Here is a 17558-nt window from a genome sequence, read left to right as displayed (position 1 = left end):
CTGGCTAAGCTTGGGTGTCCGGGCCATGGCTTTCGCCATAAGACATTCGCCCACACACGGTTTCCTTCTCGATCTTCGCCACTTTCCTCCGGTCTAAGCTTGTCGCTTAAGCCTTTGGTTTTGGCAGGCCCGGCCGAAGGCCCTTCGTGGTATACCTCCAACTCCCATCAAGGAAACAGAAGAAGTATAGATTTGCCAGCTGTTCCAACATTTCGTCACCGAAGGGTAGCGGGAAATGATCCTTTTTCGTAGCCTTGTTAAGCTTCCTGTAGTCAATGCACATTCTCCATCCGGTTATGGTTCGTTGCGGAATAAGTTCATTTTGAGAATTTGCAACGACCGTCATTCCTCCCTTCTTTGGCACAACCTGGACTGGGCTAACCCACTCACTATACGGTATGGGATAAATAATCCCGGCATTGTCACGCCCTAAAAATCGCCTAATTTAAAAATGCATTGCTTAAATTATTTTTAGAAATTAAATTAAAAGCCTACAAGCTAAACTCTAATAATCTAGGAAAATTTTCAACATAAAAATGAACTAGATAAAATTTTATTAAATACTATTCTTGTTCCTCTATTTTCTAGATTTTTCTGGGAATTATTTGAGCAAGGGAAGTATTTTTAATAATTGGAACAACATTTCACAAATTATTTTAATTAAAAAGTTCTAAAATCCCTCCCTAAAGTCGTTGGGCCATTTTTGGCCCAACATTTCATCTCTCCCGCGCGACAAAGCCGGCCCAGCCCGCCGCCGTCGCCCCCTCCACTCGGGAGACCGACATGTGGGCCCCACATGTCGGACCCTTCCCTAACCTCTAGCAGCCAGCCGGCCGGCCAAGCAAGCCGCCCGAGCCGCCCCCTTCTCCCTCAAATCCGCGTCTAATCCGGCCATCCCGAGTCCGATTGTTAGGGGGGTTTTTATCCTCACATCTTCCTCTATCTTTCCCCTCAAGAATCGTAGCAATTGGTTGAGTATTTTGCCCGAATCGAACTCGTTTTCGAGTTTATCTTCAAAACCGAGTTTTTGATTTCCCGGATCGATTCCTTGCGGGAGGAGTCCGATCTCTTCAATCCAAGGCTATAAATAGGACCCCCTAGTCCTCCTCTTTCGTTTACCCCCTCTCCCGTCCTCTCTCGTGACTCCTAGAGCCGCCGTGCCGCCACCTAGCTCGCCGCCGCCGCTGGCCATCCTCCATCCGCACCGCGCCGCCGCCTCCGCCGTCGCCGTCGCTTGACGTCGCCGCCTTTGGCTTTTCCAGGAGGTGGAGAAGCCCGGCTGCCACCTCTCCTTTGCCGCCGGCCGCCGTAGCCCGCCGCCACCACGCAACCCGAGCCGCCGCCGCCACCCTCTCGTCGCCGGCCGTCGTCGGTCATCGGTAGACGTTGTGGTGAGTACCGCCGGGTTCGTCTCGTCGTCCTCTACGTGTACATACCCTCCAAATTCGCAGCCGACCACCCTAGCTCCGGCGAGGTCGCCATCTCGGTCCGGCCACCGTTGATGATGTCATCATGACATCATCATCTTTTTCTTTTTCCCGTTTTTCTAATAGATTAAATCTTCGGAAAATCATAACTAAATAACCGTAGATCCGTTTCAGGTGGTTCAAGTTGCTAAATTTTTCTAAAATCAAGATCTACATGTTAAAAATATCCACATATACTGTTTATGTTTGTTTTTGTACTGTTTTGTTGATTTTAGTCTTTTTGCTTTAGTTTCCGACGTTCCGGAGGAGAGTGTTTCTGTCGAGGAAGGTTCCGAAGTGTTTGCGGAAGCTCAAGGCAAGTCACACAGATCCCAAACAACCTTTTGAGCATGTTGAACCCGTTTAAAGCTATTATTTTATTTCAACTATGCATTATTTTCGAATGTCATTGGGTGGTGAACCTTTCCCAATTAATTAATGGCTGTAGATGACTTTATTTTCCTATGGGTTATAATTTGATTAGCATGAAACTTATATATTGGATTGGTTCAGCTAAATGCTATATGTATGTTTGCTTAGCCGTGCTTAGAAACATTAGCTAACTAAAGGGGTTAATTATAAACTATGTTATATTATTATTATTAATTATGGTTATGATAACTGGTAGCTCACGATGGTTAATCGTGTGATATTAATTAATTGATAATTAAAACCTGGTTAAGGTGGGTTGTGAGCATGTGGTTTTGATGGTTGTGCTCATGACAATTAAGGACCGGTTCGCGAGCTACTGTTGTGAAACATTTACCGTGCCAACCACAAGCCAGCGTGGGCAATGGCTTTATCTTTTGTATAGCATGATTCATTATAGTGTGCCAGACTGTGAAGGGGCGAGAAGTCCATTGCCTCTGGTTTTGAGGGGGAGATTATGATGCAGGAACGGTGCACTGTGATGAGTTGTGTTGTGCGAGGGGTATTGTCACAGTTCCTTTCCGAGGTACCGTGGTGGTGCTATGGCGCATGGTAACATGTTGTGGGATTGTGTCTTGTGGGTACAGTGGTACACCTCTGATCAGAGTTAAAACTATTCGAATAGCTGTACCCGCGGTTATGGGTGAGTTGAACAATGTTTTTCGTGATTAGTCCCATATTATTAATCAATGGTAATTGTGATAATTAATGTGACTCCTGGTTTGGAATGGCATATTCCTGGTTTGGAGGTTTGGTTTGTTCAACCGGGGTTGGTTGTTCATATGAGGTTGAGCCTATGCAACACGGGTGTGTTGTATGGTGTTATTTAATATTGCTTAATTATTCAACTGTTTTACTATTCTCTTAAATATTTATTAAATGCTGTTTATGCAAATGAGCTATATTATGCCATCCTTTGTTATCCTGTGCACTTGCATATTTGCTGTGTGGCTTGTTGAGTATGTCATATGCTCATTCTTGCAATATTCAATCATCAGAAGAGGAGTATCTCAGCGAAGGTGATGATCTGGAGGATTAAGCTTGTTCCTGGTTAAGATGCCTGTGAAGTGGAGTCGCCATAGCTGTTCCGTAGTTTGCTTTAGTTTTGTTTTTCCGCTGCGTAGAATGTTATTCTTTGAGAGGAACTATCCACCTCTGTAATAATTTATTATTTGCTAGTATTAAATAGTTTTTTATTTGTACTCTATTATCAATTTGTTATTGTGTGCCTCAGTTGATTCCTGGACGAGGGTTTAACACACATGTAAGCGTTCGGAATTTTGGATAGAAATTCCGGGCGTGACAGGCATGCAGGAGTTTCAAGACCTCTTTCTTTACAACTTCTCGCATCGCATTATTGAGCCGTCATTGAGGTTCCCTAGAGGGAGTACTCTCGGGGTCAATAGGGATACAATGAGTGCAAAGTGCGGGATTAATCCCTCTGAGATCTTGAAGGGAATAGCCAAGAACAGAACGGTGATTTTCCAACATTGTTAAAAGACGTTGAGTCTCATCTTCGGAGAGCTTGTCACTGATTATGTGTAACACCGTGAAGCTCTTTCCCAAGCCTAAATTGAAGTTATAAATGGTCTCAAGAAAATACCAGTGTAAAGCAAGAGTAAATCTTAATAAATTAATGCAAATAATAATCGGATTTGGCATGTGGAAATTTTTCTTGAGTTCTACATGTCGAAATACGCTAACAAGATTTTTAGTGGAATTTTTAGAGCACTAGAAATAATTTTAACCAATTAAAATTGAGCACAAGGAATATTTAATCCCAGGAAAATCCATTTCCTTCGTTTTCTTTTTCTTTTCCCTTTTTTTTTCTTTCTTTCGAATGGGCCGCCGGCCCATTCCCTCCTCCTCCTCTTCCCGCTGGGCCGGCCGAAGGCCGAGGCCCAGCCGAGCTGAGCCGGCCGCCTGTCTCCCTCTCCCGGGGTCGCCGACATGTGGGGCCCACCTGTCGGGCCTGTCCCCTTCCTCCAGCCGGCGACGCCGCGCCCCGCAACCGCCGCCGCGCCCCGCTCCCGCGCCTTCCAGGCCACGTCGCCCTCGCGCCCGCGTTCCCTGCGCCCACTTCCCCTCTCTCCCGGCCGCGCCCGCGCTCGAGACGGCCGGGATTCGATTTTCGAATCCCGCCTCTCTCCCTCTCCCCTATTTAAGCTTCCCCACTCTGCCCTCTCTATTTTTCCCCATTTCGCCAAACTCTCCTGTGCCCTCTATCGCCCTAGCGCCGTCGCCTTCCTCTCCGCCGCCGCCGCCGCCGCTCCGGTCGCCGCTAGCTGCCTCTAGCTGTAGACCCCCGTTTTTATAACAGGAATCACTCTTGTTAATAGTACCATTTCCCTGGATCAAGTAGTCTGGTACTCACGATTACATTGCCGAAATATCAAGTGCGCATACAAAGATTGTCTAGCGCGAATTATTACATCATAGGCCCGCAGGCAGTCTTAGATCATAGGACTAAACGGTCCACAATACAAACAATAACAGAAATAGATAAGGCAGCATATTATAGGTAGCGGCAATGCCATGGCCACAGGCAACGGCCGTAACTAAGACCTACGGAGCGCCGTTATCCTCCGCATCCTCCTAAAGATAAGCATAGGGATCCTCCTCGACTTCATTGCCATCCACTGATTAAATTTTGTAATAGCAAGAGTGAGTACCAACCGTACTCAGCAAGCCATCATAACAACAATGCATATGATAGTGATATTCAAAGTATGGCCATTGGTTTATTTGCATAAAGCTAGTTTCACAATTCCTTTCACAAGCTTATTATCTAGCATAGACTAATCCAGTTTTAATTCCAGTATTTATTACACAGCAACGGTTCTGTTCACCATCTATTGTCTTCCCAAAGATGGCTTCCCGTTACTGGCCGTAATGGTTTTCTGGGGTTTACTCCTTCTCGTCTCTCGAGAGGATGATCCGCCAGTACAAAATCATCATGCATATCCCATCCCACTCAATTTAAGAATTTAGAGTCTAGCCAAGTGTAATACATGTCCCGATGCTCAATATCCACGAGCACGGCTATTCGAATAGATTGGTTTTACTCACACTGCAGTGGATGTACACTTTACCCGTACTCCGCGACTTGCGCAACACATGAGCCTATGTCCCAACGAATGAGACTTGCCACGGCATAGCCTTTCAATAACCTCACGTTGGCAGTACCCGCTCCATGAACTTGCATCCTCATGCACTCTAGGCGTCATAAGTTTCTAGCAGTGAGAGGAGTTCTGGCGCTACCGGGAAGGGAAAACTCACACATGCATTAAGTTTTAGTTAAATTAAGCTTACACATGGCAGTCCTACCGATGGCGACACCACTGTAGGCACTCGCCCCTCGCGGCCCCACCAATGGCTGCCCCACCGTAGGCCCTGACTCCCACACACCAAGAATAACCACTATGCAGGGATACTGCCTTCGCTCGGCTATGTACTCCGCTAGGTCTATACCCATACGAGAAGTACGGTTGTACGAGGGTCGTTTCATGCTTAACTTCATGGCTCGGTCCTTAACTGACCAGGGACGGCACTAGCCTTTTCCGGACACCACCCAAGTACCCCAGCTGCCCCGGTCGAAAACAATGTTTAATTTTGTTTCTCTTTTCACAATTCATGTTATCCTTGTCATGGCAATGTGGTGCCCACGCCTCCACATGCCGCATCTCAACTACCCTCCCCTAAGGTAGTTGTCCAAGCATATAGCATTTGATAAATATGAGAATGCATGATTCTAATTAGCATGACTAAGCATTTGTTCAATGTCGACTAAATACACACGTTAGCAGGGTTTACAATGGTCATACAGGTAATCAATATCAAGGCATGGCATACTTAACAAGTAGGGCATTCATATTCACATATGTATAGCATGCAATTTTATTTAAATCAACATAATTTTCGCAATAGGTTCAACATGCTCAAAGATTAGTGATGATCGACTTGCCTTGATCGCAGTCTTGCTGACCCAGATCTTCGATTAACTCAGCAACTCCTTCGGAATCTAAATTTACGTGCGAAAGATTCGATTTGAATTCAATTAGAATTCAAATTAAATCACCAAAAATTCAACATTACAAAAATAAATAGCAAAAGTGGTTCCATCAGCAAGATGTTGATTTTAGATGAATTTAGGTTCAAGTTTCATTCAAATCCGAGCTAAAATGAGTGAGTTATGCTTGTTTAATGATTCAAATTTGAATTAATTCAAACAATTGTGAAATGGCACTGTGCAGCCGAGAGGGGCATTATTACAGTGGCTGACATGTGGGGTCACCCCATTTCTTTTTCCTCTGTTTTTATTTTCTATAGAAAATGTACAGAGTCATTGACAAGTGGGACCGGCCCTGTTTGACCCTAGTCAAAACCGGTTCTTTAATCCCGGTGGGTCCCGCATGTCATTGACAGTAACTTCATAATCAATTTTTCTTAGATTTTCCTAATCTCCCGGTCCCACATGTAATAGAGTAATTTGCATTAGATTAAAAGATGATTACTGTGCACTAATCACAATGTGGGGCCCACAGCTCCCCTCTCTGCCTTTCCCCTTTCTTTCTCTCTCGGTCGTCTTCTACCTCGCGCACGCGGCTGAACAGAGGAGCAGCGCGCGGCGGTGCGACGGCCCGAGCCAGAACGGCTCGGCGCGCGGTGGGGAAAGGCAACGGCGCATCACCGGAAACCCATCGGCGGCGGCGGCGAGGCACGGCGGCCACCCGACGCGCGGCGCGACGGCGCGCGGCGGCATCGAGATCGTAAGAACGGCGGCGGCGCAATGGTGGTCGATTCAAGTGCAAATGACTTCGATTTAACCATCTAGGGTTCACATGGAGTATAGAAAAGCAAAAATCTAGCCGATGCTACATTGGAACGAGGTCTCTCCACGGCGAGCTCAACCATGGCGCGGTAGCGGCCGGAGTCGGCATGGCTACGGCAGCGCGCACCCCAAATCGAGGGGGCTGCTAGCTTCTAGGTGTCCAGGCAATGCTACAGGCGCGAGGTCTTACCACGAAGTGGCGAAACAGCGAAGTTCGACGGCGAGTGGCGCGGCGCGGTTGAAACAGGGGCGGACGGCGGTCGGCGACGGGCGCAGGTGTTCGACGCTCGTCCTCCCTCGCATAGCGGCCTCCGGCTCCCTCCAACAGCAGTAACGGCAGCGCGCACACCACCTCAGCACACCCCCGCCACCCACACTGGCCGAGAAGCCCTGTGGCGGCGGCGCAGCCGGCGCTCACCAGGTGTTCGACACTCGGCGGCGGCGTGATCTTGCTCCTCTTCGGTGGAGCAAAAGTTTTAGAGAGAGGAAAAGTAAATGGGAGATTGAGTTCGGATAAGAACGAGCCAAGGTCAAGTCTATATAAGCGAGAGGGAGAGCGATTCCTTAATGGATAATGGTGAGCGATGACACGGCTTTGTTTCGATCTCTCCCAGGTTCTGGTTCAGTGTACAGGCGCGGCATGATTGCCTACGCGGTAGTATGCAGGAGAGGTCTCGCTAGCTGGAGAAAGGGGCGCCGCATTACCCAGCGGTCGCAACCGGGGGTGACAAGATGGAGACGCGACGGGGACGCGATGGCGACAAGAGCGACGGCGATGGGCAGTGGTAACGGCTTGGATAGGGGGGCGCAGGGCTATGCCCTAGGGTGACGCGGGGTCGTCGTGGCGGCTGTTATCCTTCCATCCCGAGGGCGACGTGCGAGGGGACGGGATGACGCGGGCACCCGTGGCGGCGCAGCCTTTGGCACGGGCTTTTGGCGGCTTGGTCGGCGGCGGGCCCACGTGGCGTGGCATGACGCGGTGCGGCGCACGGGCACGACTAGTGCGGCGCACGAGTCGGAAGGCAGGCGCGCGGCACGGCAGCGGTTGGAGAGGGCGGCGTCGGGTGTTCGGTCGGGTTAGGCACAGATCGAACACCTGGCGCGCAATGAACAGTAGCGCCAGGAAAAGAAAAAGGAAGAGAAGAGAAAGGATAAGGGAAAAAGGAAGGGCTAATCTGCCAAATGGCTTGGAATTGAGTTGTAACTCTATATATTTTGGATTCAAGAATTCAAACATTTGATTTGAATATTTATTTGGTTATTTATTAGTTCCCAAGTGAATTTGCTTCCCACTAGATCATCCCAAATAGAAATATTTTAATTTGCAAAATTAACTTAAATAATTGGGGGGGGGGGGCTTTGATAGTCCTAAAATTATTTAAAATATTCAATGGGTCCAGTACTAATACAATAGCACGTTGGTTGAACTTATTTGCATAACAAGGTATTCATGTAAATTGTAATTATTATTTAGATGCGCATCTTTACTTTGATTTTTCCATTGAGATAATTTACAGTTTGGCAAGCAATATCAACCATAACATCCATCATGATGCAAAAGTTTTAAAAAGTTCAAAATTTTAGTGATTTTTATTATTGAGGATTTTTAAGATGTTACAAACCTATCCCCCTTAAATAAATCTCGTCCCGAGATTTCTTACCGGTCATTAAACAGATGTGGGTATTCAGTCTTTAGAAATTCTTGACTCTCCCACGTAGCCTCCTCTTCTGTGTGATTACTCCATTATACTTTATACATGCGCCAAACTTTGGTCCGGGTTCTCTTCTCAGCCTCATCTAATACTTTCACCGGATGCTCCGGGTAGGTGAGATCACTACTAATATGAATATCTCCCAATGGGGTTTGCTCCTCCGGTACTCGCAAACACTTTTTTAGCTGTGACACATGAAACACAGGGTGTACATCGGAAATATTTTCTGGCAGTGCTAACTGATAGGCTACTTCCCCTCGCCTGGCAATTATTGGAAATGGTCCCACATATCTCGGCGCAAGTTTCCCTTTGACCTTGAACCTCTTGGTTCCTCGCAGCGGGGACACTTTTAAGTATACGTGATCGCCTATATTAAACTCTAAATCTCTTCTCCTTGTATCTGCATAGCTTTTTTGTCTAGATTGTGCTACTTTTAAACGATCACGAATCAGTCGAACTTTCTCCTCAGCCTCCTTAATTATATCGGGCCCAAATACAGCTCGTTCACCGGTTTGACCACATTAGTGGGGTTCGACAACGTCGACCAAACAATGCTTCATTTGGTGACATCTTTAAGCTGGCCTGATAACTGTTGTTATATGAAAATTCGGCATATGGTAGGCACCTTTCCCAATCCTTGGTGAAATCCAAGGCACAAGACCTTCACATATCTTCTAGCACTTGATTTGTTCTTTCAGTCTGTCCATCTGTCTGCGGATGATATGCCGTGCTAAAGGCGAGGTAACTTCCCAGAGCTTCATGTACTTTATTCCAGAAATGGGAGGTGAATTGGGTACCACGATCAGATATTATCCTTTTCGGCACACCATGTAGACATACAATCCTGGACATATACAACTCGGGCAACTTGGCACCACTATAATTTGTCTTTACGGGGATGAACCTGGCTGTTTTGGTGAGTCGGTCCACGATCACCCAGATAGAGTCATAGCCAGCCGCGGTCTTGGGCAATCCGACGATAAAATCCATGCCTATTTCATCCTACTTCCATTCCGGAATTTTGAGTGGTTGCAACGATCCCGCTGGCCGCTGATGCTCGGCCTTCACCCTCTGGCATACGTCGCATAGCGCTACGTATTCGGCTACATCCCTTTTCATGTTGGGCCACCAATACGCCTCTTTCAAATCCTGGTACATCTTTGTGCTGCCAGGATGCAGTGAATATGCAAATTCATGTGCTTCCTTGAGAATTAACTTTCTCAAATCACCCTGTTCAGGCATATAAATCCTCTTTTTATACCACAGGATTCCGTTCTCATTGATTGAAAATTCTTTGGCAAATCCCGCGGCCATACGCTCCTTAATTTCTCGGACCTCCTCATTATCCTTCTAGATTTCCTCTATCTGTGTTCTCAAAAGAGGTTGAATTTCTAGTGAATTTACTTCACCTTGAGGAATTAAATGTAGGTTGAGTCTAGCCATCTCCTCTTGTAACTCAACAGCTACGTTTTTGCTGCTTAGATGATTGCACCGGCCCTTGCGACTTAGAGCGTCAGCCACAACGTTTGCTTTGCCGGGGTGATAATGGATTCCCAAATCATAATCCTTAATCAATTCCAACCATCGTCTCTGCCGTAAATTGAGATCTGACTGAGTGAAAATGTATTTCAGGCTTTTGTGATCCGTGTATATGTCGCAATGATTCCCAATCAAATAATGCCTCCATATCTTTAATGCATGAACTACAGCCGCCAATTCCAGGTCATGAGTAGGGTAATTCTCCTCATGGGGTCGCAATTGCCGTGAGGCATAGGCCACAACCTTTTCCTCTTGCATTAATACTCCTCATAAGCCTTGCCTGGACGCATCACAGTAAATGACAAAATCCTTACGGTTGTCAGGGAGAACCAGAATAGGTGCGGTAGTCAATTTTTCCTTGAGCTGCTCGAAGCTTGCCTGGCATTGTTCTATCCACTCAAATTTCTTTTCTTTCTTTAACAGTTGTGTCATGGGCCTAGCTATTTTAGAAAACCCCTCAATAAACCTACGGTAATATTCGGCCAATCCCAAAAAGCTCCGGATTTTCGTCACCGATTTGGGTGCCTTCCATTCCGTCATAGCCTCCACTTTAGCAGGATCCACTGCTACTCCTCCTGCTGATATTACGTGGCAAAGAAAGGCAACCTCCTTCAGCCAGAACTCACACTTGCTAAACTTCGCATACAGTTGATGTTCCCGTAGTTTCTCCAGCACTTGGCTCAAATGCTCTGCATGTTCCTCCTCATCCTTGGAATAGATGAGTATATCATCAATAAACACTACTACAAATTTGTCCAAATATTCCATGAACACTTTGTTCATAAGGTTCATAAAGTAAGCTGGGGCGTTGGTCAATCCAAAGGACATCACTGTAAACTCATATAATCCATAACGTGTGGAGAATGCAGTCTTAGGAATATCTCTGGGCCTAATCTTCAGTTGATGATACTCAGACCGAAGATCAATTTTTGAGAACACCTTAGCCCCCTTCAGTTGATCGAAAAGATCGTCTATCCGAGGTAGTGGGTACTTATTTTTGATGGTCACCTTATTTAATGAACGATAATCCACGCACATCCTCATGCTTCCATCTTTCTTTTTAACAAATAACACCTGGGCTCCCCAAGGAGAGGAACTAGGACGTACATACCCTTTGTCTTGTAACTCCTTTATCTGCGTTTTAAGTTCCTCCAACTCATTAGCTGGCATTCTATAAGGTCTTTTGGAGATGGGGGCAGTACCAGGCATTAAATCGATGATAAATTCTATATCTCGGTCAGGTGGCATCCCAGGCAATTCCTCCGGAAATACGTCCGGGTAATCCTGCACCACGGGCATTCCCTCCATAGGAAGCATGGTAAATATACCTCCAGCTCGCTTAAATAATTGTGGATCTTGATCCACTGTGGCTTTCATTACCGATCCCCAAGATGTGGTTAAGGTAACTTCCCTACGGCTGCAATCAATGACCCCTTTGTTCTTGGTTAACCAATCCATGCCCAGTATGACATCAAGCGTTTGAGGTATCAAAACCATGAGGTTTGAGGGAAACACCGTATCTCTAAGACAGTATCAATACAAGCAGTATCTACGGTTATCTCACCCCTAGGTGAGTGTACTAACATCGGTTTCCTTAACCTTACTCGGGTTAAATTGTGTTGTCGACTTGCTTTCAAAGATATAAATGAATGCGATGCGCCCGAATCGAAGAGAACTTTGACTGGGGTAGTATTGATAGAAAACATACCCATCAGTACGCCCTGGTCGTCTTGGGCCTCCTCAGCTCGCACATGATTCACTTGCCCGCGTCCAAACCCGGTAGCAGACCGGTTGGTCTGTGGTGTCCTGAATAATCCTCGAGCGGCGGCAGGGGTAGTGGTCCCGCGAACTGCCGTCGCATTGGCTCCGGTGCGGATAGGAGCTTTGCTTGGATGTGGACAGTTGTTAGCATAGTGTCCGGGTTCCCCACAGTTGAAGCAACTTCCACTCCTCTTCCATCTAGGAGCGGCCAATGTTGGGGTCGGTGTGCGAGGTGGAGTTGCAGCCGACCTGTTGAAGTTGCTAGATGGAGCAGGGCGGTTGGTTGTGGCCCCGGTGGGCTTCCATCCCGAGGAAGCGGTTCCCTTCAGTCGCTGAGGCACCCCTTGAGTTGGGCGATTCATGGCAAGTCTCCTCCTGAGTTGGGCGATTCATGGCAAGTCTCCTCTTGCGGTTGTGCTCTACAGTCTTCTGATCATTCTCCAACCTAACGACTTTGTTGATCAGGCTTTGGAAACTTTCATGATCCTGTCCAATCATAGGTCCACGCAATTCATCATTCAGCCCTTCAATGAACTTGTCAATTTTCTCCTCTTCATCTATGAGATCCCCTGTTGCATAGCGGGCCAACTGAGTAAACCGGTTCAGATATTCTTGCACTGTTGTGTTTCCTTGCCGCAGCCTTCTGAACTCGTTCTTCTTCATGCGCATCACCGCAGCAGGCACGAAGTTCTCATGAAAAGCAGTAGTGAATTCTTCCCAGGTGGGTTCTCCAGCATCCTCTTCCCGAGCTTCCTTATATGTGTCCCACCAATCACCGGCTGGTCCCTCCAGCTGGTTAATTGCGAAGATCACTTTGTCGGCTTCGCGTACCCGAACCAGAGTCAATTTCTTTTCTATGATGCGTAGCCAATCTTCAGCCTCCATAGGTTCTTCCGCCGTAGCGAAGGTGGGTGGCTTAGTCCTCATGAACTCGCCAAAGCTTGAGCCTCCACGGCCTCCTTGGTTGTTAACAATGGCCTGCAGCAGTTGGGTTTGTGCAGCCATAACCCCAGCCAAGGTGGTCATATCGGCCTCTGGTGGGTTCTCATTTGCACGGCGCCGCCCAGCCATCTGTTGAAGCATGCTAGGTAAGTAAATATTTAACTATCTCTACCCTTTTTATTATATTCGTTAATGTGATCTTTGTATAGCAAGCATGGTGAAACAAACTCATGAACAACATAACATATCATTACTAATATCATAACATGCCACATAGTTCCACAATCATTACACAGACAAATGATGCACTGGACTGCACATATACGCAGTTCAACAGGATACAACACGCAAGCTAACATCGAACCAATGACATACTACTCTTCAACTCATAGCCATCTATGAGGAGAGGGGGGTGTCTCGCTGTCCAAAAGCCAACCAAAGCGAGATCGAAGTCACAGTAGGCCTTCCGCCTAGTCGTCCAGCCAACCACAGGTGCCTGGTGCAGGGAGCGGGTAATCCCTGGCGGACGCAAACCTCAGTCCCTGTCACACCCTGAAAATTTAAAATTTATAAATTGTTGTTTAAATGGAATTTTTAGAAATAATTTTAAAAGTCTTGAAGAGAAGATCTAGTTTTAATTAATAAATTCCAATATAAAATGGGCCCAGATAAAATTTCATTAAATACTTTGCTTAATTCTATAATTCCTAGATTTTTCTGGGACTTATTTGAGCTAAGGAAGTATTTTTAATAAATGGAATTGCATTTAAGAAATAATTTAAATTGAAAAAGGTTTTAAAAAGTCTCTTTTGGCTTTGGGCCGAAAGTCGGCCCAAAACCCCTCTCTCTCTCTCCTCGGCCCAGTTCGGCCCAGTCCGCCGCGCGCGCGCCCTCTCGCTGTCGCTGACAGGTGGGTCCCGCCTGTCAGGACCTTCGTCCTCCTTCGGCCGCCGCCGCCGAAACCCTAGTTTCGCGCCGCCGCCGTTTCCTTCCAAATCCGGCCGTTCCTTTCCTTCTCCGGTCGAATCAAAAGAGGGGAAACAATCTCCGGGATCTCCTCTACCTTTTCTCCTTTGGAATCTTCGGCTAAATCGGTTTGGAAGTTCGTGGAATTGAGTTCGATTCGGATCGACCTCTTTCTTTCAAGCCGCGAGTTTCCTTCGCCGTTGCCGCCGTCGTGGGCCTTTGCCGCCGCCTCCGAGCCCCTTTAAAAGGACCCCCGGTGTCTCCTCTACCCGTCGCCACCTTCGCCTTCGCCTCTCGTCGTCGGAAAAGCCCTAGCGCCGTGTGCCCTAGCTTTGCCGTCGCCGCCGCCGCTCCAGCCGTGCGCCGCCGTCGTTTCAGCCGTCGCCGTCGCTCGGGAAGACCACCGTCGTGCTCGCCAAGTCGTCGCCGTCCTCGTCCGCCCCTTCGCCGTCGCCGGAGATCGCCGGAGCTTCGTCGCCGTCGACAACCCGAAGGTTTCCGCCGTTTCCTCCTCGTCGTCGTCGTCGTCCGTTGTTTTTCCGCCGCCGTTTTGGTCACCGGTGTGTTCGCCGCGTCGTCCTCTACGTGCTGGTGCCCTCCGTTTGCGTCCTGGTGCCGCCGTTCGCCGGCAAGCGTGCGCCGCCCGAGCCGTCCGCTCCGCCGAGCCGCCGCCGCTGTCGGTGACGTCACCGTTGACGTCATCGTGGTCGTCCGCCGTGAGCCGGTCGTGGACCGTTCGATCTCGGCCGTCCGTTTTGGATTGGTTCGATCTCGGCCGTCCGTGTGTGTGAATCGCCGCCCGTGCGCCCGGTCCACCAAACCCTAGCCCGCTGACGCAATAATCCTTCTTTTCCTTTTCAAAAATAATTCATTATTGCGTCATAATTCAATTTTAACCGATATAAGTGTTTTAATCTGATTTAATCTTTAAAAATTCATAACTAATTCATCTTAGCTCCGATTTAGTTGGTTCAAGTCTCTAAATTTTTCTAAAATTGAGATTTACACTTTAAAAATATCCACATGTACTGTTCATGCTTGTTTATGTGCTGTTTTGGTGATTTTGCTCTTTTCTGCTTAGATTCCGTCGTTTCCGGAGAGTCCGTTTTCGCAGAAGAAGAGTTTGAAGAGTTCCAAGGCCAGCAAGGCAAGTCACACAGATCCCAAACAACCCTTTGAGCATGTTGATCCTATTTAAAGCTATTGTTTCTATTCAACTATTGCATCTATTTTCGAATGTCATTGGGTGGAATTGACCTATTCTTTGTTATGGCCCTTTTGTACATTGATTACCTTATTCCTTGATACCTTGGGTTATTACAATTTGACTAGTTGAGCTTTATTTATATTAGTTCAACTAGATATTAGATATAATTGCTTAGCCCTGCTTAGAAACATTAGTACACAATCGGGATAACTAATGACTCACTATTATTTAATGATGGTTTCATGATAGTTCACGATGGTCAATCGTGATTAGTTAATTAATTAATGTGCCAACTAAAACCTGGTAATGGTGGGTTGTGAGCACATGGTTTTGTTGGTCGTGCTCATGACAATTAAGGACCGGTTCACGAGTTTCGGTTGTGAAACATTAACCGTGCCAACCACAAGCTAGCATGGGCAACGGCTTTATCTTTTGTATAGCATGGTTCATTGCGGGGCACCAGACTGAGAAGTGGCGGAGATAAGCCCACGGGGGTCGCTGGGTAGTCCATGCCTTGTTTATAAGGGGGTGATTATGATCCAGGAAGGTGCGCTGCAGTGGATTGTGTTATACGAGGGGTATTGTCACAACTCCTTTCCGAGATATCGTGGTGGTATTGAGGCACATGGTGACATGATGTGGGGTTGTGTCTTGTGGGTACAGTGGTACACCTCTGATCAGAGTAAAACTATTCGAATAGCCGTGCCCGCGGTTATGGGCGGGTCTAACAATGTCTTTCGTGATTAGTCTCACACCTCTCATCATTGTAAAAGATGCTTAAACTGGTAATAATTTGATTAGCTCCTGGTTTGGAATGGTATATTCCTGGTTTGGAGATAGAACTGTGCAGCCGGGGTGGTTGTTCAGAATGGTTGGGCCTATACAACAGGGTATGTTGTATAGCGTTGGATTAATATTGTTTAATTACTTAAGTGTTTTATCAAATTCTCAAATGTTTGCTAAATGCTGCTTTTGCAAATGCAACCCTATTATGCCATCCTTTGTTATCCTGTGCACTTGCATATTTGCTGCGTGGCTTGCTGAGTATGTCATATACTCACCTTGCAATCATTCATCAGAGGAAGAGTTCTACAATGAGGCTGATGGTGTGGAGGATTAGGTGTAGCCTTGGTCAAGCTGCCTGTGGAGTGGAGCCGTCTGCGCCGTTTATTTTTTTCCGCTGCTTAGATCTTTATTGATTGAGAGGAACTATCTACCTCTGTAATGACATTTTATTCACTTATTAATTAGAGTAATATTTGTACTCTATTATCAATTTGTTATTGTGTGCCTCGGCTGATTCCTGGACGAGGGTTCACACACATGTAAGCGTTTGGAATTTTGGATAGAAATTCCGGGCATGACAAGTTGGTATCAGAGCCTCTTTGACCCTAGGTTATGCCAAATGGTTATCCATAGAAGCCCTCTAAAAATATTGGAAAAGTAGAACTGTTCTCCTCCCTTTCTCTTTTAATTAAACCAAACTAATGGCACATGCACTTCATAATCTCTTTTAATGGTTCTCATTAAAAATTTATTCCAGTGTTATTAGTACTGTACATCTATTACTGTACTAATGGCTCATTTACCAGCAAAAGTTTTACAATACTGTTTTATTTAATCTTGCTGCAATAAAATAAATTTAGCATGTTGATTTTATAATTTTCTTTCATTTCTTTTGAAACCAGTTATTCAAAATTACAAAATTTGTGACCTCGTTTCCAACTGTTTTAACTTATCTCGCAAAGCTTGGTTTACTTTATTTACTTACCTTTTTACTCTGATTTTCTAACTTTATTCAAATTAATCCAAAAACTTGTGCTATTAATTGGATAAAGGTCTTAACTCCCTCCTTTCACTTGTCTTTAGATGCTGCGTTACAAGCCTGAGTACCTGTTTGGTGTTGAGGGTTTTGTCCAGGAGTTGCGTACGATGTCCTTTGTCATTGGATTTGGGACTGCCCCATTTTATGCCCAGATTCCTCATGATCGTCATGAAGAGAAGTGCCGAGTCAAAGTCACCTTGAACAGTAATAGTGAAGATATCCCCTCAGTGATGTTTGAAGCTGGAGGAAGAAACTACATCCATGCATGTCAGGAGGTGGCAAGGATCGCCATAGGAGAGCTCCGTGATCGCTACAGTGATCAATTGGCCGACACTGAGTATCGCTACCATCCTCGCCAACCCCAGGGAAGTGACAGTGGCAGTTACCTTGAGACTGAAGGAATTGAGAATGATGCTACCACGAAGCATTTGGTTGAGATGTTGTGGGCTATGGATGAAAGTCGTGTGGAGACTGTGTTAGCCGCTCAAGATCGTGAAGACCGGAATCGTGGTAAGATTTGCAAGTTAGAAGACAAGGTGGATCGTTTGGAGAAGGAATTAGCCGCATTGAAGGGAGAAGCACCGCCGTAGAAGGCCAGGATTCGTCTTACCGCAAGGAAGAGAGCTCTATTTGTCCCTCTCTATCAACTGGCGCCAAAGGTTCGTGTGGTGGAGAAAGAAGTTGCCCCAGCTCAAGCGGATCCTCCGGTCATCATCATAAGTAGTGATGAAGAAGAAGAATCCAAGCGCATCAATTCCAAGATTGAGTGGGTAGCAACTCAAGATGATAAAGACGAGCCTTCAATCGACCTCCGATGCTTGGAAGAACTAGAGTGACTTGTTAAGTCGTTGTCTTAGAGCGTTGTGTTAGTTTGCTTGCT

The 17558-nt window shown here is 46.5% G+C and overlaps 1 long non-coding RNA gene across 1 annotated transcript; it reads right to left on the bottom strand.

Moving 5' to 3' along the window:
- Window positions 1-4245: 4245 nt before the first annotated feature.
- Window positions 4246-7536, bottom strand: LOC136356011 (uncharacterized). Its single transcript, XR_010740649.1, has 3 exons — window positions 6917-7536; window positions 5860-5916; window positions 4246-4534 (listed from the first exon to the last, which is right to left on the bottom strand). It is a non-coding gene; the product is annotated as an uncharacterized lncRNA (long non-coding RNA).
- Window positions 7537-17558: the final 10022 nt, after the last annotated feature.

Source organism: Oryza sativa, chromosome 4 (assembly GCF_034140825.1).
Source record: "Oryza sativa Japonica Group chromosome 4, ASM3414082v1".
In the NCBI taxonomy this organism is placed as follows: domain Eukaryota; kingdom Viridiplantae; phylum Streptophyta; class Magnoliopsida; order Poales; family Poaceae; genus Oryza; species Oryza sativa.
Note: the sequence above shows the minus strand (reverse complement) of the source record. Positions and strands in the feature narration are given on the sequence as shown.